The following is a 21,443-nucleotide window of genomic DNA, read 5'->3' as shown; positions in this document are numbered from 1 at the left end:
CTAACTAACCTAAGGACAGCACACAACACCCAGCCATCACGAGGCAGAGAAAATCCCTGACCCCGCCGGGTATCGAACCCGGGAACCCGGGCGTGGGAAGCGAGAACGCTACCGCACGACCTCGAGATGCGGGCGGAAGGAAAGGTCTAATCTTTGCATTGGACAAAGAACCTTCTCATAAAACATTCATCCGATTTCGCAAGATTATATATTCTGCATGGATGAAGACAGAAAGCTGGGGTGAATTTTAACTTACGTGTCGAAACTAAAAGTTTACATTGGCAACGGTTGTAGGTTGCCGGTTCTGTATTCATCAGCGTCTGTCTGGTGCAGATAGCTCGATCGATCTTTTTATTACCCAAGATGCGTTAAGTCAAGAGGGCGCTAACACAGCAATACAGGACGTTTTTCGTTCTCCGTTTCAACAGCTACAGTTCAACTACAACTGTGCGGCGTGATTTTCAACGAGAGTACGACAGCCCACCACCTACAGCATAAAGGACATACGAATTTCCTAGGTCTCCTGATCTCAATATCTGATTTTTTGGGAGGACGGAGGACGAAAGGACTTTATGAAAGATTCAGTCTATGTGCCTCCCCTTACAAGAACTCGAGTGAATTGCAACACCGGAAAGCGACAGCAATAAGTGCTATAACGGAAGATATGAACGGAAACATATTGGACAAATCTGACTATGGATATTCTTAATGCTTTTGGTGGAGGGAACATTTGGAAAGAGTAACCGAAAATTTTCTACAACGTACTCGAGCGTTGGCCAACAGCAGATGTTATACTATTAACTGCAAGATATGTGACAGTTATCGAAGTATTACTCTTTCGAACTCTGGATCTCTGACATGTGCGAAACCAATAACAAACATACCAAAGATTCTTTCGGAACGGTTTCTTATTGAAGAACAGAATGGTTTTCGGATGGGATGATCTTGCTTGGGTAGTGTTTTTCCTGTCTGCCAAATTATTGAAAAACACAGAATATTATCATCCCCCGTAAATCACCTTTATCGACTATCAGAAAGATTTTGATAAAGTTAATATAGTTAAATTATGGGATATTTTAGAAAAAATTGGTTTACCTCACCATCTAATAAGAGCAATTCAAACAGCCGGATCAAAACATGGCTCTGAGCGCTATGGAACTTAACTTCTGAGGTCATCAGTCGCCCAGAACTTAGAACTAATTAAACCTAACTAACCTAAGGACATCACACACACCCATACCCGAGGCAGGATTCGAACCTGCGACCGTAGCGGTCGCGCGGTTCCAGACTGTAGCTGCTAGAACTGCTCGGCCACCCTGGCCGGCCAGCCGGATCAAAGAACAAAGAGAAAGAAACTCCTCGTAAGCAGTGAGACAACCACATTATTTAAAATACACATAGATGACGCCCTAAAGACATAGCAGAATAAATTAGTGCACCATTATAAGTATAATAATAAAGTTATAAATGCACTTCTGTTCGGAGATGACCAAATAAGCGTAGCGGTCTCGGAAGATAAATTATTGAGAGCAATTTGGTCCTTGCATAAGGTAGCAAATGATTATAAAATGACGATATCTAAAAATAAACCTAACATAAAGCCATTCCATGCTAAGGGGAATTTACGAGCAAAAATAATAATTGATGATTAACCGTTAGAACAAATAAAAACTTTTAAAGAACTGACTTGTGAGATATGTTACATCCATTGATCAAGAATGCAAACTGTAAAAATTTCAACAGCTGGTAGGTACCATAAATCGCACTCACCTCTAGAAATTTAAGAAAGCAATAACATTTTATAATGTGATGGCACTACCAGTTCTAATATAGTGGTCACACTGTAACAGTCTGTCAAACCAGAGATCAGACTCTAACACCACTAGTTGGTTCCTGACTTATCGATCGGATAAAGATTAGTGAAATAAGAAATGAACTGGGGATCAAAAGCATACTTTGCAAAGTAGAAGACTACGGAAAGAAATGGCATGAACACGATCAAGGGTTGTCAAATAAACGAATACCTAAATGAATGTACAAATGTACGTCTCAAATGTTTGGCGTCCTAAGAAGAGATGGAAACATCACCTCCAGTCTGCCTGCAACTGGAACAGACAAAGATGTCTAGACCACAGCGTATTGTGAAATGCTAGGTGTAGAAGTATGAATCCGTAATTAGGTTGCAATCTTTACACGACTGTTGTTTGAAACTGATAAACAATATTTTATTCAAAATCATATAAAATAAAAAATAATATAAAATAAAAAAACAGTTCTTCTTTTGAAGCGAACTAGTCAGCGAGCCATTTTCGTACTTTTTCATACGAACTCAAGCGTTGTTCAGCGAGAGCGTGTCCCATTGATGCAAACAAATGAAAATCGGACGGAGCCAAGTCTGGAGAATAAGCCGCACGCCCTAGTATTTCCCGGCTGAACGCCTCGATCGTTTCCCTGACCCGTTTTGATGTGTGTGATGGAGCATTGTCGTTGAGGACTATGACTTTGTATTGCCTTTTTCAATATTCCGGTCGTTTTTCACGTAATGCTCGATTTCTGTCGATCATTTAGTTTTGATACCGATGAGTGTTAACGGTTTCACCAGGTTTTAGCGGCTCATAATAGATGACACCCTTCTGATTCCACCAAACACAGAGCATTGTCTTCTTTCCAAAGCGATTTGGTGTTGCTATGGATATCGATAGTTTGCCTGAATTGACCCATGATTTACGACGCTTAGGATTCTTAAAATGTATCCAATTTCCATCACCTGTGACTATTCGATGGAGAAGGGAATTTCTTTTGTATCTGGCGAGCAACATTTCACGAGCGGGTTCTTCGATTTGCTTGCTGTCTTTTATTCAGTTCATACGGAACTCATTTTCCCACTTTCTGCACCTGTCCCATAGCTTTCAACCGTGCGTCAGATTAAAATGTTCCGCGAGTTACTGTTGAGTTTTTCATCTTCATCCAATAAGGCCTGCAATTCGTTGTCTTCGAAGTTTTTCGGTGATTTCCAGCACTCGTCGCTTCTTACGTCAAAAATACCACTTCCGAACATTTTGAACCACTCAAAACACTGATTTCCTAAGAGCAAGTTCGCCGAAAGCTTCGACAAGCGATTCTGCAGCAGTTTTCTTCAAGTGATAACAGAAAACCTATTCTGTCCGCAAATGGTAGTTCGTAGGCACGAAACTCGATATGTTTACGTGTTTGAAACAGATACCGTTGTACCTACTTGGGTTGTGTGTGTTGACATTCGTCCTCAGCCGTTACAGGAAGCAGATGGCGCTGCAGACGCGGTCTCCCGTGCCCTACACTGACGGCTAGCAACATCTATAGGTAAATTCCAGTTTCATGCTTCTACGCCTGGTAAGCTGGTGTCTCTAACATTAGAACGAAGCCCTTCTGCAACGGGACTCTTTGCTACTTCCTTCGGTATATACCAGGGGCGGGCAAACGTTGCACGCGGCTCATGAGCGCACAGCGCTGCACGTGTGCTGCTCGCGTGCAGGCGTCGACCGGGGCTGTGGCGACAGCCGATAGGTTGCGGCAGTGTAGTGCCAGGCTAAGCTGCGGACGTTGATGCGAAGCGAGCACTATGTAGTGAACGTTGTATTTCACGAAACGGAGAAGTGGAGATTTGCTATCTTCTAAAAAGTAATGGGAGAATCATTTTTTCTTTGTGCAAAAACGTGAAAATTCGAAATGTTTAATATGTGGCAGTATTCTCGCTGGTCAACGGAAGTTTAGTATTGAAGACCATTCCATTATAATAAATTTCACAAGGACGAGTACAATTTATTGTCGGATTCTGAGCGGATGGAGAACTGACTGAGCTTAAGAAGAGCGATCTGACGATACCAGATGAATCTGTCGTAGTTGGCCGGCCAGAGTGGCCGAGCGGTTCTAGGCACTACAGTCTGGAACCGCGCGACCGCTATGGTCGCAGGTTCGAATCCTGCCTCGGGCATGGATGTGTGTGATGTCCTTAGGTTAGTTAGGTTTAAGTAGTTCTATGTTCTGGGGGACTGATGACCACAGCAGTTAAGTCCCATAGTGCTCAGAGCCATTTGAATTTGTCGTAGTTGCTGTTGTCACGAGAGATCTGCAACTTTCTCTCGTCATATCTCTCATCTAACTGATTTAACATTTTATGGAGCACTGTTTTGAAGTTTTCAGGACGACAACAATAATAGCCCAGCGGTATGTGCAAGTTATAAGACTGCGCTTAATATAGCGAGAGCTGGAAAACCATTTGCTGAATTAATAAAGAGCAAACATCAGTGATGAAAATTTACGTAACTGTTTGTGTTTGTCTGTATGTAGAAATTTTGTTCAAGATATTAAACGTATTGTAAACTCCACCTGTGATAATTAAATAAAACGTATCGTAGTTAATAGGTACTCTTTCAAACCATGATTTCTTTCAAGCACTCCTACTAACCTTATTCATTCTCTCAATAAAGCAAGTTAGGAAACGAAACGCATTACAGAGGAAGGAGCGGACAGAAGGTATGGTGGGGATGGGAGATAAGCGGGTGGCCAGCTTGCCCCTGTGTGCACGCGGAACACCTGTTAACTGCTCGCGTGCAAGTGCACCGCACATGTGCAGGATTCCTGCCCGCCCCTGGTATATACTGTTTTCTTCTGTTTATCGGGGCATCGGTGTAGGCCTAGTAGTTTTAATGATGGAAGCTGTCTGAATTAGCGGGCCGGCCTGAGTTAATTGTTATTATATACGGCGGTGCACTTGGCCCGGTTCCCCTTGGGGGAGAACAGTAACGGAATGTCGGCCGAGCAGCGGAAACCGCCTCCGGAACACTGCTCGCGTGCGAAAAAACGCGCCGGCTGGGAATGGGGCACCGCACCGCAGCACGAGCCGTTACGGACTCCCTGTCAGCGGTGCCCGCACCTCGCTCTGCTCAGTTAGACGGAGAGAGAGACGTCACAGGTGTGGTGTGGCGTGGCGTGGCGATGCGTGGGCGGCAGAATTTTACGAGCTGCGGCGGGCTGGCCTCCCGCAAACTTGTGGATGTCCTCAAACTGACCTCGTCATTTGCTTTGCGGTTTCAGCAGCCGTCCCGACGCTTAACCTACATGCTCGACAGTGTGTTGGAGTTGACATCTGAAATGTGATTGCTTCCGTCGTGGACGATGAATTAGAGGTAATGGCAACGAAATATATCCGGCGTGGTCATAAAGTTGTAATTATCGCCTATGAAAAAATAAATCAACGACCCCGGAATTATAATGCTTTTCAAAATGATTCAAATGGCTCTAAGCACTATGGGACTTAACATCTGGGTCATCAGTCCCCTAGACTTAGAACTACTTAAATCTAACTAACCTAAGGACAACACACACATCCATGCCCGAGGCAGGATTCGAACCTGCGACCGTAGCAGCAGCGCGGTTCCGGACTGAAGTGCCTAGAACCGCTCGGCCACAGAGGCCGGTGTTAATGCTTTTAGGCTTTTTATTTTCGCTCTTACATACAAAACATTTTTCCAACAATGGATTACTGGGGGAAGGACACGGTGTTGATATGTGCATTTTGATTGTGCAGTTGACGCTCCCCCTTCAAAAGCACCTCTTATTTTTCTAGAAATGCCTGCCACATAATGGTTTTTTCATCTGCATTTCACACTACGTATGTTCTAAACATTGCTCTCCGCATGCTTGAAGCAGATCTTATACCTGTTGATGTACGTCGCACAGCTGTAAGAGACCTGTGTTATGTGATGTGGAAAATACGTGACTCCAGTATGAAAGGCATTTTATTATTTTGTGTGAATGTATCGTGTCTACTGTCTGCTAGTCAGGGTCTTTAGATGTGCGTTTCATGTCCATTACACTTACATCTTGGATTGTACGGTGCTTGTAAGCACCCTACATCTTCACACCTCGACTTTTGACGTCGTCTATCATTTTTCTGTTTTTATCTTTTCGGGAATTTCCGACTCTGGTGAGTGGCGTGCCATACCTGCAAGATTTTTGACTGCCGACAGTGGAATATAGATCGATAGTGTTGCGCGTAGGGATGGCGGTTATCACTAAAACAACCGGTTCTCGGTTATATCGCTTTTTGTCCCTGACTCTTAAAACCGCTCAAAATAACCGGTTTCTGAACCGGTTTTTTTTTGTTCCTATTATTTCCTATAATAAACGTAGAAATCGAACAAAAATTGAAAATTTTTGTCTGTTTCAGTATCAACATACATAGCATCAAAATATTAAATTAAAAAGGCAAATAAAAGAAAACTTCGTCCGTCCACCGTTCGCTGCTATGCTCGACAAATATGTGGTGGAAAACTACAAGAAAAATCACCAGTGTTGTCCTATTGATTCTAATTTTTTGAAACTCTGCTCAGAAATCATGTTTTAATCGGCGATCATACCACTATTTAGGCATTACGAACAGTAACTTCTATGGAGTGATGTTGAAGAACTTTGTTTTTTAAGCAGTCACAGACAGCGGGTCAGCTACTTCATATTTTTGTTGTATACTCTGAATGAAATATTACCATGATTTCCTTCCTCTTTTATTATATCATAGAAAGGTAGACAAATCTTTAATATTTTAAAGCAAATGAAGCTTTGTACTTCATTGCTTCGTCACTTTGCAAAAGTATTTTCAGACTGGTGTTGGTACCTTTTTGCAATACAACGAACGTGTGGCGACGACAGCGACAAACCAGGTAGGGGCAACTCATGCACACACAGTACGTACGCGCATACCTTAAGGCACGACAAGCGGTAACATGACATCATTGAGTCAGCAATGCTGTACCAGTACTTACGCCATGTGCTTGTTGCTCTTTCTGTCGGAGTTCTTATTAAAATAGCACTCATCGCTTATTTTCTGTAATAACTCATTACTTCAGAATAACGCAAAATATACGTATAAAATTACTTCTTTTTTAAATAAAAGATTATCTGAAAACGAAAAATTTTAGCACTGTTGCTTTGCTTAGTTGATATTTCGTTTTCTTAACTGGGTTATTAGTAAAAAAATATAAGCAGACCTATTATAAATGAGACCAAACAAATACCGAAAAATACCGGTTATTCGGAACTAAAAGATCGGTACTGGTTTTAATTGGTCGGTTTTTCTCATTCTTACAAGGGAACCTCCCCATCGCACCCCCCTCAGATTTAGTTATAAGTTGCCACAGTGGATAGGCCTTGAAAAACTAAACATAGATCAATCGAGAAAACAGGAAGAAGTTGCGTGGAACTATGAAAAAATAAGCAAAATATACAAAATGAGTAGTCCATGCGCAAGATAGGCAACATCAAGGATAGTGTGAGCTCAGGAGCGCCGTGGTCCTCTGGTTAGCATGAGCAGCTGCGGCACGAGAGGTCCTTGGTTCAAGTCTTCTCTCGAGTGAAAAGCTTACTTTCTTTATTTTCGCAAAGTTATGATCTTTCCGTTCGTTCATTGACATCTCTGTTCACTGTAATAAGTTAAGTGTCCGTGTTTTGCGATCGCACCGCAAAACCGTACGATTAGTAGACGAAAGGACGTGTCTAAATTTATTTGTTACTCCACTCCATAATCTATACTTGCGTCTTTTAATTGGTTTGGACAGTAACCTGTATTGGAGCATTTCCTTCATGTAACCCGCAGAAATACCATCAGATTGAAGTCGCAATATTTCCTCTTCGTGTTCTTCGTACGGATCGTCAACAATCTCATCATCTCGTACATACAGCCCCGCAGGTATCGTCATCAGCACACGCACTGTTTATCAACAAATGTAGGAAATAATCATACAAATGTTCGACGATCGTTCGATCCCTTAAGGAACTTTCCGATTCCTTACAGTTCGAAAAATATTCATTGACCTTGTTATTGAAGTCGCGAGCTATATTTGCTGGATTCATATTGCCCACGGAATACATCTCACGTATTTAATGCACTCTCGTCCAAAGTAGCGAACAGTCAACTGCCAGCCAGGGAGCCTCGTTAGCAGGAATACTCTCTCTTCCGTGCGCTGTAGTCGTGTGTTTCGATGTTTGTTTAGGTGTAGTGTCCCCATACTACGGCGCAGTTACCTCGCATCGGACGGACGCACGGACAGATAATAATTGTCTGAAAATAAAGAATTAAACTTTTCACTTTTTTTTCGTGGCGGACGTCCTATGACACCCGTTCAGGTTGTTCGTTGCTCTGTTCACTCGTTTTTTTTTTATTACAGAGGGTACCTAAACCCTCTGACCGAACACGCTGAGCTACCGTGCCGGCGTTATTCAGTTTGTATATTTTGCTTATTTTTTTTTCATAGTTCCACACAACTACTTCCTGCCGGCCGCGGTGGTCTAGCGGTTATAGGCGCTCAGTCCGGAACCGCGGGACTGCTACGGTCGCAGGTTCGAATCCTGCCTCGGGCATGGATGTGTGTGATGTCCTTAGGTTAGTTAGGTTTAAGTAGTTCTAAGTTCTAGGGGACTGATGACCATAGATGTTAAGTCCCATAGTGCTCAGAGCCATTTTGAACCAACTACTTCCTGTTTTCTCGATTGATCTGTGTTCAGTTTTTCAGGGCCTACCCACTGTGCCAACTTATAACTACATCTGAGGGGGGTGCGATGGGGAGGTTCCCTTATTAGTCGCGCATGGCTGGCACGAGAACAATAGCATCTCGCCATACAGGACAGTAACGGGTCTGTTGGCGGAAGAGACGGAGTTCAAGGTGGAGTGGAAGGACTGTGATTATCGATACATGGTGTGAACTTTATAAGTATGTAATAACTGACTAGGATCTTTATGGTGAATAAATTCAGAGTGAATCATCTGTAAAACTGACTTTCCATTCCAAGGAAACAAATGATGGCCATGTCAGATCCTAAATAAGAAGACTGGTACAATAAATGCAGTCACCTTTGCTAGCTGTGAAAGGGAATGAATTATGACATTATTGCTCTTGTAATCCAGGCGGCCTGCGTTATTTGCTAGCCGATTGATTTAATGTATGTTCGTTTTCTATACACCAGGTGGTGCAGTGCAGGCACATGCCAACCTATAAACTCCTTTCCTTTCAGCCTTTGATGTAAATTTTCTTTGCCACGACAACTGGTAACTTGGCTAAGTCGTTTTAGGCGTTATTTTCTCCTACCAAGATGTTTTTACTACAATATATTTCTAGTAAGCAACTACACGCAGTTCTATGCACATTACGTTTTGAGTGTCATTTATATAAAATAACTGTAGACTTTCATCATTTATTGCGGTATTTTTCTGTTGTGTAGGTCGACTTGAAACTGGGTCTTCCTACCAAACGCATTATTCACCAAAAGCAGATTACGGTGGTACTACGAATTTCTTCAAATTATTGGAGCTGCAGAGCACGTTTTACGAAAGATAGTCGATACGTATGTGTAAAAGTGGCTTCCGGTGATACACCAGTGTTGCCGATAGAACCCGAAGCGTTAGTGCGTAGGTGTCGTTTCAAGCGGTGAAATCGTCTGCTGCTTCGCACTTCACAACTTCCGCGCCGCGGCGACAGTGATATTCCGAAGGGAAACAAGGCCGAATGTGGCAACTTCATTCTCGTTTACGCTCAAATTACTTTGAAACGAGTATTTGTCCGCTGAAAGTTTCTCCGTAGAAATGGCAAGTTTCCTCTCTCATTTCGTCTGCTTAATAATGTTGCCACCAATAGTGACCGGTTCTTACTATTGGTATTATTCAGTGCCATGATATATAATGCAACGCCCACAAAGAAAAAAAGGATTCATTGCTGGTTTCCGCGCCGGCCGGATTGGCCGAGCGGTTCTAGGCGCTACAGTCTGGAACCGCGCGACCGCTACGGTCGCAGGTTCGAATCCTGCATCGGCTATGGGTGTGTGTGATGTCCTTAGGTTAGTTAGGTTTAAGTAGTTCTAAGTTCTAGGGGACTGATGACCTCAGCAGATAAGTCCCGTAGTGCTCAGAGCCATTTTTTTGCGGGTTTCCCCGTAGCATTCGACCTCATGATAGCTTGTTTGTTGTCTCTGCGTGCAGTACCGATGTGCATTTGGTGGCGCTTCTAACTTCACTTTAGCGTGCGCTTTACGGAACGAGTAAATGGAAACTAATAGCAGGAAAACCCCTGTCAGTGAAACTTAAAAGCTGGTAATCCGTATCTGATACATGAGTCAGAACATAATCATTAATTAAGAACTATTCCACCACTCTATCACTATCTTCACATGATTATCTTCATATCATCATCTTCTTCTTCTGCGTGAACCAGCTTTCCAACAGTGTAATGACTTTCATCGTTGGTTGGTTGATTTAAGGGAGGGGACCAAACAGCAGGCCATCGGTCCTATCGGATCAGGGAAGATAGCGTAGGAAGTCGGCCGTGCCATTTCAAAGGAACCGAATTTGCGTGAAGCGATTTATGAAAATCACGGAAAACCTCTATCAGGATAGCCGGACGCGTGTTTGAACCGTTGTCCTCCCGAATGCGGATCCAGTGTCCTAACCACTGCGCCACCTCGCTCGGTAATGACTTTCCTCACATTATAAAGAACGAAAACGTATAGAATCAGCACGGTCTTTTAAGGATATTGTGACCTGTACCACGTGCTCTGTATGTCCTTACGCTATTACTTGTCCAGTGCACATATTAAGAACTGGCTGCATGATAAGCACACAATACATCTATAAAAAGTGAATGGAAAAGTTCTGCCAAACCTCCTACAACCGTTCGCAGTGAGGCCACTTCATTCACGTGTGTTTCGGCCACCAGCTCGGACAGCAGAGCGGGGTTAAACGCCTGTCGCCGTTGACCGGAGTCCGGAAGCAGAGTGTTGCCAGACGGCGCTGCGTGGCGTGCCAGCGGTAATTGCCGACGCAGCGGGTCAATGCGATGCGATGACGCGCCACGCACGCCAACACACTCTCTGTGCGTCGTTTCTCTGTATGCAGCGGCGGCCAGCAAGTTTCTCCTACCCTCTCGTGGCACTGGCTCTTCAGTGCACATTTATTCTGACGTGGCAGCTTTGCCAGGATCCAGCGTAATGAAATGACGCCGTAGGAGAACAGCTTTCTCTTTTTGCTATTTTTTTTTCCATTTATGTAGCCCTTACTCGATCGGCTGTCTGGTACAATACGTTAACGTGCGATTTGAGGTACTCTTCTAATACCCACGCACGAACAGTATTTCAGGTGATAAAGAGGCCATAGTCTTTAATTTGCCGTAGACATCGAGATTATAAAAGGCCGAGCTCTTGCTCAAAGAATGGGGAAACGAATTGGTTCATAAACTTAACCTTCTAATAAGTAGATGGGAAAATAACTCAGACGGAAATTACGGAAATATAACAAGAGGAGATGCAATGTCTAATGTTTCCCTTTACTCGTTCCGAATCACACACACACACACATATATATACACACAGGGTGAGTCACCTAACGTTACCGCTGGATATATTTCGTAAACCACGTCAAATACTGACGAACCGATTCCACAGACCGAACGTGAGGAGAGGGGCTAGAGTAATTGTTTAATACAAACAATACAAAAATGCACGGAAGTAGGTTTTTTAACTCAAACATACGTTTTTTTTTAAATGGAACCACGTTAGTTTTGTTAGCACATCTGAACATATAAACAAATACGTAATCAGTGCCGTTTGTTGCATTGTAAAATGTTAATTACATCCGGAGATATTGTAACCTAAAGTTGACGCTTGAGTACCACTCCTCCGCTGTTCGATCGTGTGTATCGGAGAGCACAGAATTACCTAGGGATTCAAAGGGAACGGTGATGGACCTTAGGTACAAAAAAGACTGGAACAGCACATTACGTCCACATGCTAACACCTTTTTATTGATCTTTTTCACTGACGCACATGTACATTACCATGAGGGGTGAGGTACACGTACACACGTGGTTTCCGTTTTCAATTACGGAGTGGAATAGAGTGTGTCCCGACATGTCAGGCCAATAGATGTTCAATGTGGTGGCCATCATTTGCTGCACACAATTGCAATCTCTGGCGTAATGAATGTCGTACACGCCGCAGTACATTTGGTGTAATGTCGCCGCAGGCTGCCACAATGCGTTGTTTCATATCCTCTGGGGTTGTAGGCACTTCACGGTACACATTCTCCTTTAACGTACCCCACAGAAAGAAGTCCAGAGGTGTAAGATCAGGAGAACGGGCTGGCCAATTTATGCGTCCTCCACGTCCTATGAAACGCACGTCGAACATCCTGTCAAGGGTCAGTTTAGTGTTAATTGCGGAATGTGCAGGTGCACCATCATGCTGATACCACATACGTCGACGCGTTTCCAGTGGGACATTTTCGAGCAACGTTGGCAGATCATTCTGTAGAAACGCGATGTATATTGCAGCTGTTTGGGCCCCTGCAATGAAGTGAGGATCAATGAGGTGGTCGCCAATGATTCCGCACCATACATTTACAGTCCACGGTCGCTGTCGCTCTACCTGTCTGAGCCAGCGAGGACTGTCCACGGACCAGTAATGCATGTTCCGTAGAGTCACTGCCCCGTGGTTTGTGAAACCCGCTTCATCGGTAAACAGGTAGAACTGCAACGCATTCTCTGTTAATGCCCATTGACAGAATTGCACTCGATGATTAAAGTCATCACCATGTAATTGCTGATGTAGCGACACATGAAACGGGTGAAAGCGGTGACGAAGCAGTATGCGCATGACACTACTTTGACTCAGTCCACCGGCTCTCGCAATGTCCCGTGTACTCATGTGTGGGTTCATGGCAACAGCAGCTAACACACCAACTGCACCCGTTTCTCCTGTGACGGGCGTGTTACGGACCCGTTTGCGTGCTACGACCATACCCGTTGCATACAGTTGGCGGTAGATGTTTTGCAATGTGCGGCACGTTGGATTCTCTCTGTCCGGGTACCGTTCTGCATACACCCTGCAGGCTTCAGCTGCATTTCGTCGACACTCGCCATAGATGAGTATCATCTCCGCCTTTTCAGAGTTCGAATACACCATGGTCACAGTTCCTACAACACTACACTATCACAGACGTCTGGTAACACGGTGTACTACAGTTGGTCTGCGTGCGGAGACGAATGCAGAATAACAATAGCAGCAAGCGCTACATGCGGACACTGCGACAGCTAGACCAAACCACAACAGTGCACTACAGCCACACTCGTAAACACGGTCGTCATCGTAAACATGTCCCTGCAGATGCTACTCGCCGACCGTGGCCCGTGTTTGTTATAACACGCAACTGAACGTCGGAGGTTTCAAGCGTCAACTTTAGGTTACAATATCTCCGGATGTAATTAACATGCAACAAACGGCACTGATTACGTATTTGTTTATATGGTCAGATGTGCTAACAAAACTAACGTGGTTCCATTTAAAAAAACGTAGGTTTGTTAAAAACCATACTTCCGTGCATTTTTGTATTGTTTGTATTAAACAATTACACTAGCCCCTCTCCGCACGTTCGGTCTGTGGAATCGATTCGTCAGTATTTTATGTAGTTTACGAAATATATCCAGCAGTAATGTTATGTGACTCACCCTGTATATACAAGGCTATAACAAATGATTGAAGCGATTTCATAAATTCAGTGTATCTTCATTCATTGACATACGGTCACGACACACTACAGATACGTAGAAAGACTCATAAAGTTTTGTTCGGCTGAAGCCGCACTTCAGGTTTCTGCTGTCAGAGCGCTCTAGAGCGCAGTGAGACAAAATGGCGACAGGAGCCGAGAAAGCGTATGTCGTGCTTGAAATGCACTCACATCAGTCAGTCATAACAGTGCAACGACACTTCAGGGCGAAGTTCAACATAGATCCACCAACTGCTAACTCTATTCGGCGATGGTATGCGCAGTTTAAAGCTTCTGGATGCCTCTGTAAGGGGAAATCAACGGGTCGGCCTGCAGTGAGCGAAGAAACGGTTGAACGCGTGCGGGTAACTTTCACGCGTATCCCGCGGAAAATTGGCTCATGCCAGAACCGGAGACCGACAGCGCCGACTTCATCTTTCAACAGGACGGTGCTCCACCACACTTCCATCATGATGTTCGGCATTTATTAAACAGGAGATTGGAAAACCGATGGATCGGTCGTGGTGGAGATCATGATCGGCAATTCATGTCATGGCCTCCACGCTCTCCCGACTTAACCCCACGCGATTTCTTTCCGTGGGGTTATGTGAAAGATTCAGTGTTTAAACCTTCTCTACCAAGAAACGTGCCAGAACTGCGACCTCGCATCAACGATGCTTTCGAACTCATTGATGGGGAACATGCTGCGCCGAGTGTGGGAGGAACTTGATTATCGGCTTGATGTCTGCCGAATCACTAAAGGGGCACATATCGAATATTTGTGAATGCCTAAAAAAACTTTTTGAGTTTTTGTATGTGTGTGCAAAGCATTGTGAAAATATCTCAAATAATAAAGTTATTGTAGAGCTGTGAAATCGCTTCAATCATTTGTAATAACCCTGTATATATATATATATATATATATATATATGGGAAAATAAGTCAGACGGAAATTACGGAAATATATGTATTTCCGTAATTTCCGTCCGAGTTATTTCCCCAACTACTGTGTGTGTTCAAATGGTTCAAATGGCTGTGAGCACTATGGGACTCAACATCTTAGGTCATAAGTCCCCTAGAACTTAGAACTACTTAAACCTAACTAACCTAAGGACATCACACACACCCATGCACGAGGCAGGATTCGAACCTGCGACCATAGCAGTCCCGCGGTTCCGGACTGCAGCGCCAGAACCGCTAGACCACCGCGGCCGGCTGTGTGTGTGTGCCGAGTACAAATGTGTCTGAACACAGAGTGGCACTGAACACTCCTAACGATGGGCCCCCGCAGCTGACGACCCATACATGTCGCAATATTAATGCCACGACATCATCGTCAACTATGACTGCAATGTTAACGTGACCATCGGCACTGGCCGTTGGCGCAGTGGCGGAGTGTTACGTAGTCTCACGAATCCCGATACCTTATTGATCATGCCGATGGGAGGGCGCGAATCCGTCCTCTTCCAGGGCAGCGGTTCCTTGACACCTGCACTGCCGGGCAGAGACAAGCTGGCGCTGACTTCCTTGTGCTGTGGGGAACATTCACGTGGGCATCCATGGGTCCAAGGGAGCTCGTGCAAGGCACCACTACGGCCGAGGAGTATCGTAAACTGGTTGGAGATCACATACACCCCTTCATGACAATTATGTTTGCGGATGTAGTGGCATTTTTCAGCAAGATAATGCGCCTTGTCACAAGGTCAGGGGTGTGATGGAGCGGTTCGAGGAACACAGTGGCAGTTCCAGTTGATGTGTTCGCCAGATCTGAACCCGATCGAACACATCTGGGATGTGATTGAATGTGGTGTCAAACCTCATCGTCTACACCCCGGGAATTTATGGGAATTAGGTGACATGTCTGTGCATATATTTTACCAATTCTCTCCAGCGAGCTAGCTTCCATGCCAAGGCGCGTCGCCGTTGTTGTCCGTAGCAAAGGTGGACATACCGGCTATTAGGTAGGTGGTCACAGCCCTCTGGCTGATCAGTGTAATTACGTTACATACTGAGATGTTAGACGTTACAGTTTAGAGCCCCCTGGCGGCAGAGAGCCGCAAATATCGAGACATGAAGAATAAAGACGTAGAATGTTAATAACGTCAGTCTTATTTAAAAAGCTTTAAGACTTTTTACTCAGAAAATTCGGAGACATTACTTTCTAGCACGTTATCGTACTGCATTCCAAAGGCCAACTAATAGGCTATTAAACAGATTGTTATAAGGTTTTGGTTCATCCCTGTATAGGAAATGAATAAATTCCATACGATTGAATAAGACACTGTAGTTGAAACAGCTTGTTAAAATCTCTGAATTAGTCTCAAATCGTGTTAGTAATCATACAGAAATGTTTGGCATGTTGTCTATACAGAAGCTTGACAACCACTGAATGTTTTTCATTACCTTTGTTTTGTAACTGTTTTGTTTATTTTTTGGTGTATGAGACCTGGTTTCATATTCTATACTTCAGTTTGTGTCTGTATTGTAACGTGAACCTGAACGACGCAAATGGTGCGCTTACGGAAACGCTATCTGGTAAAAAGAGTCGCAGAATCCATCTGAAACTGTATAACTGTAGTCCAGTTAACTACACTCCTGGAAATTGAAATAAGAACACCGTGAATTCATTGTCCCAGGAAGGGGAAACTTTATTGACACATTCCTGGGGTCAGATACATCACATGATCACACTGACAGAACCACAGGCACATAGACACAGGCAACAGAGCATGCACAATGTCGGCACTAGTACAGTGTATATCCACCTTTCGCAGCAATGCAGGCTGCTATTCTCCCATGGAGACGATCGTAGAGATGCTGGATGTAGTCCTGTGGAACGGCTTGCCATGCCATTTCCACCTGGCGCCTCAGTTGGACCAGCGTTCGTGCTGGACGTGCAGACCACGTGAGACGACGCTTCATCCAGTCCCAAACATGCTCAATGGGGGACAGATCCGGAGATCTTGCTGGCCAGGGTAGTTGACTTACACCTTCTAGAGCACGTTGGGTGGCACGGGATACATGCGGACTGCATTGTCCTGTTGGAACAGCAAGTTCCCTTGCCGGTCTAGGAATGGTAGAACGATGGGTTCGATGACGGTTTGGATGTACCGTGCACTATTCAGTGTCCCCTCGACGATCACCAGTGGTGTACCGCCAGTGTAGGAGATCGCTCCCCACACCATGATGCCGGGTGTTGGCCCTGTGTGCCTCGGTCGTATGCAGTCCTGATTGTGGCGCTCACCTGCACGGCGCCAAACACGCATACGACCATCATTGGCACCAAGGCAGAAGCGACTCTCATCGCTGAAGACGACACGTCTCCATTCGTCCCTCCATTCACGCCTGTCGCGACACCACTGGAGGCGGGCTGCACGATGTTGGGGCGTGAGCGGAAGACGGCCTAACGGTGTGCGGGACCGTAGCCCAGCTTCATGGAGACGGTTGCGAATGGTCCTCGCCGATACCCCAGGAGCTACAGTGTCCCTAATTTGCTGGGAAGTGGCGGTGCGGTCCCCTACGGCACTGCGTAGGATCCTACGGTCTCGGCGTGCATCCGTGCGTCGCTGCGGTCCGGTCCCAGGTCGACGGGCACGTGCACCTTCCGCCGACCACTGGCGACAACATCGATGTACTGTGGAGACCTCACGCCCCACGTGTTGAGCAATTCGGCGGTACGTCCACCCGGCCTCCCGCATGCCCACTATACGCCCTCGCTCAAAGTCCGTCAACTGCACATACGGTTCACGTCCACGCTGTCGCAGCATGCTACCAGTGTTAAAGACTGCGATGGAGCTCCGTATGCCACGGCAAACTGGCTGACACTGACGGCGGCGGTGCACAAATGCTGCGCAGCTAGCGCCATTCGACGGCCAACACCGCGGTTCCTGGTGTGTCCGCTGTGCCGTGCGTGTGATCATTGCCTCTCGCAGTGTCCGGAGCAAGTATGGTGGGTCTGACACACCGGTGTCAATGTGTTCTTTTTTCCATTTCCAGGAGTGTATTATCAAAAGCATATAGCAAAAAAGCTCTCCTGTGAAATAGTGTATTGGGGACTGCAGTTACATCACAGAATGCGTGACATCACAGTACGAACACAGAAAACGAACAGAGTAAAAATTCTACATAAAATTGCAAATCGAATTTTGAAAGAAAGAATATCCAAAATACCTCTGTGAAAATGCCCTGTAAATTTATGTATGCGAACTGAAAAAATAAAATACCTAACACTAAATTACCCACACACGAATATGTAACACTGCACTGTAACAGTAAGGTTGCCTGACAAATTAAATGAGCTGTGAAATAACCCTGAGCGTAGTCTTGAAATGCAACGCACGACTCTGAATAATCTTGCTGCTTCCTGATTGATATTAAACTGGCCCTAATAAAAATTTAATGACTTATCTTGTGGCAACGGAAACTAGTGATGAAAATTAAAATGCAGCGCAGCACCAAACCATTGAAAGAAAGGAAACTTTATCCACCTGCAAAGTAAGGAAAAGCAACTGCGCTAAGCACGTCATACGTAAAGCCTGACCAGCTGTGTTCCGCCAAAGGTAATGCGGCAAAACACGATTAGAAAATAAAATTTCCGTCAGGAGACGGTGGTGGAAACTGAACTTACTCAATAATGTAGAAAAGTCAAGCATTCAAAAAATGTATTGTGAATTATGAGCCTCATTCCTTCTTCAAAAAAATCAATTTCTTATTTAAAGCAATATTACTCTGCCACATAAAAAGTTACTGAAATATAAAAGGGCTGATGAAAGTATAGCTCTGAGTGTAAGCTGTGTCAGCAGATATCTGTGTTTACTCATGCCTTGACAAAGTACCTGACCCAAACCAATAAAGAGAAAGTCGTGCTAAAAATTTTCCTTTCTCTAACTCGTGATACACATTACGCGCGAGCAGGCAGTGCAGCGACAAACTACCTGAATGTCTTTACACCTTTCAAATCAACCTGTGCAAAACCGTAATTCAAAAAACAACAGCATCTCGACCAGTAGCGTACCCTACGATAGTCCTCACATGCTACTTCCACCTCATAACGCTTTGCCAAGTGACGCCCAGGTATTTAAACGACTTGACAGTGTCAATCTGGACACTAGTCATACTGTATCCAAACATTACAGGTTTGTCCTTCCTGCTCATCCGCATTAACTTACATTTTTCCACATTTAGGGCTAGCTGCCATTCATCACACCAACTGGAAATTCTAAGTTGTATTGTATCTTCCTACGGTCACTGAACTTCGACACCTTACCGTACACGGCATCATCAGCAAACTGTGCAGATTGGTGCCCACCCTGTCAGCCAAACCATTTATGTATATAGGGAACAACAGCAGTCCTATGAAACTTCTCTGGGTCACTCCTGAGGTTCCCTTTGTCTCTGAAAAACACTCGCCATTGAGGACAACAACCATTATTCAAGAAGTCTTCGAGCCACTCTCATATCTGTGAACTTATTTCATGTGATCGTACCTTCGTTGAAAGCCTGCAAAGGGGCACCGCGTCAAATGCTTTCCGGAGATCTAGAAATACCGAATGCTACAAGGGCAACGACAGTACTACTGTCAACCGAAGTTCACATTGCATGTACTCCGAGCCTCTGTGGCGTAACATAGACTACTGAAGACTTCAGTTTGAAAAATATCATCAGTGTGCAAATATGAAGTATGATGCAGTGAATAGAAGGAGAGGTTACATCAATTTCAATCAATACCAAAAAGTAAGCTTGTAAATGTCTTTTTAACTTTCTAACGTTGGTCACAGAAGTGGAAAAAACTCCGTTGACTTCACTTTAACCGCCACATCGTCTACTCTAACAGTATCGCTGACCGACACAGCTTGAAATACAGCACGACTTGATAGACCATCTGCGTTCTGCTACGTGGCTCGTGCACCAAAGCTTCTGTTCGCCAGACTGTGCACCATTGACCTGGGTTAGATTCTCAACCTTTCGCAATTTCTGGTGAAGCGATTGAGTGTGACTCAGCTCGCAGTATACCGCCCATCGGATGGGACCGCTACACCTGCTCGCCTCCTCGGTGCTATTCGAGAAGAGTAGGCCGGGTGCCGGCACTGGATTTCATCCTTCCCCTTGTCTCACCTTCATCATACAACACAAACATGACACCAGCCCACACGCATTATACAGTAGTAGCGACACAACAGTTGAACTGAAGACACAGCTCTCATACACCACGTGGAAAGGGGCCATTGTGCTGTGCAATTAATAAAGGGGAATGATAAACTCCCATACGACTCACTGTCGATGGAAGACTAATAAAGAATTGTGCAAAAGTATTGAAGCCTCTTGAACCGAAAGTCACAAGATGCTCCGCAAGATAACAGTGAGAACATGCGAATGCATAGATCCCTGCGTGAGGTACGATGGCGCACATACAGGTCCGCCGGATATACAACTTTTATTTGGAAGTACTGCAGTATACAAAACAGGGTGATTCAAAAAGAATACCACAACTTTAGGAATTTAAAACTCTGCAACGACAAAAGGCAGAGCTAAGCACTATCTGTCGGCGAATTAAGGGAGCTATAAAGTTTCATTTAGTTGTACATTTGTTCGCTTGAGGCGCTGTTGACTAGGCGTCAGCGTCAGTTGATGCTAAGATGGCGACCGCTCAACAGAAAGCTTTTTGCGTTATTGAGTACGGCAGAAGTGAATCGACGACAGTTGTTCAGCGTGCATTTCGAACGAAGTATGGTGTTAAACCTCCTGATAGGTGGTGTATTAAACGTTGGTGTAAACAGTTTACAGAGAGTGGGTGTTTGTGCAAAGGGAAAAGTTCTGGATCGGCCGCCAGGCAGCCCGTGACAGAGCACTTCATCACTGGCCTCCAAGAAGCCCTGACCTTACCCCCTGCGATTTTTTCTTATGGGGGTATGCTAAGGATATAGTGTTTCATCCACCTCTCCCAGCCACCATTGATGATTTGAAACGAGAAATAACAGCAGCTATCCAAACTGCTACGCCTGATATGCTACAGAGAGTGTGGAACGAGTTGGAGTATCGGGTTGATATTGCTCGAGTGTCTGGAGGGGGCCATATTGAACATCTCTGAACTTGTTTTTGAGTGTAAAAAAAAAACCTTTTTAAATACTCTTTGTAATGATGTATAACAGAAGGTTATATTATGTTTCTTTCATTAAATACACATTTTTAAAGTTGTGGTATTCTTTTTGAATCACCCTGTATACTGCACAGACTGCTCAGTCAGACGGTGCACACGCCTCCAGCTCTGTCACTGCGGAGAGGCGCGACCGCACCCTGGCGTGTACAGTGTATAGCGGGCTGGCGGCGCATCACACGGCAGCGCGCCGCACCGCAGACGCCGCCAAATACGGACACGGCGCGTGACGTCACAGCGCCGTGGGACGCCTCCCCGAAAACTGGTTCCGCGTGGGTCGCCGTTACACAACCACACTCCACACTCCACACACTGTACTCCGCAACAGCGTCCTTCGCCGTATGCAAGGACACTACGCCTCCGTCGTTCGAGTTGGCGTCCCCGTCTCTAGTCACACGGACGCCTCGCCCTTAACAGTGCTAGAGGAAACGGAGAACCCACATACTCTTTTCTTTCTAGTAAAATTCTCAAATTTATACACAATCTACAGAGCTGCAAACATTTCTCGGCTTAGATGCAGAGAAAGTATAAAAAAACTGTATGAAAATTATTGTGTGAAAGCTGTAGACTTCCACAGGCTGCTCTTCAGTAACGCAGACTATTTCTAAAACCGAATTAAGAAATAGGCATATCACATGTTTCTAGGAAACCAGTCACATTTACAGTATATCGATTCAATGGACTACGTCCTTGCATGGATAGTCGCTATCCACCAGAATCCTGCCATAC

At 44.9% G+C, this 21,443-nt stretch overlaps 1 protein-coding gene across 1 annotated transcript in view; it reads left to right on the top strand.

The window, feature by feature from the left end:
• Positions 1 to 21,443, top strand: part of LOC126191197 (hillarin) — a 618,826-nt gene that overhangs the window by 161,285 nt on the left and 436,098 nt on the right. The gene's annotated exons all lie outside the window — the stretch shown is intronic.

This window comes from Schistocerca cancellata, chromosome 6, assembly GCF_023864275.1.
Source record: "Schistocerca cancellata isolate TAMUIC-IGC-003103 chromosome 6, iqSchCanc2.1, whole genome shotgun sequence".
Classification (NCBI taxonomy): domain Eukaryota; kingdom Metazoa; phylum Arthropoda; class Insecta; order Orthoptera; family Acrididae; genus Schistocerca; species Schistocerca cancellata.
This window is presented reverse-complemented; position numbering and strand designations above follow the sequence as displayed.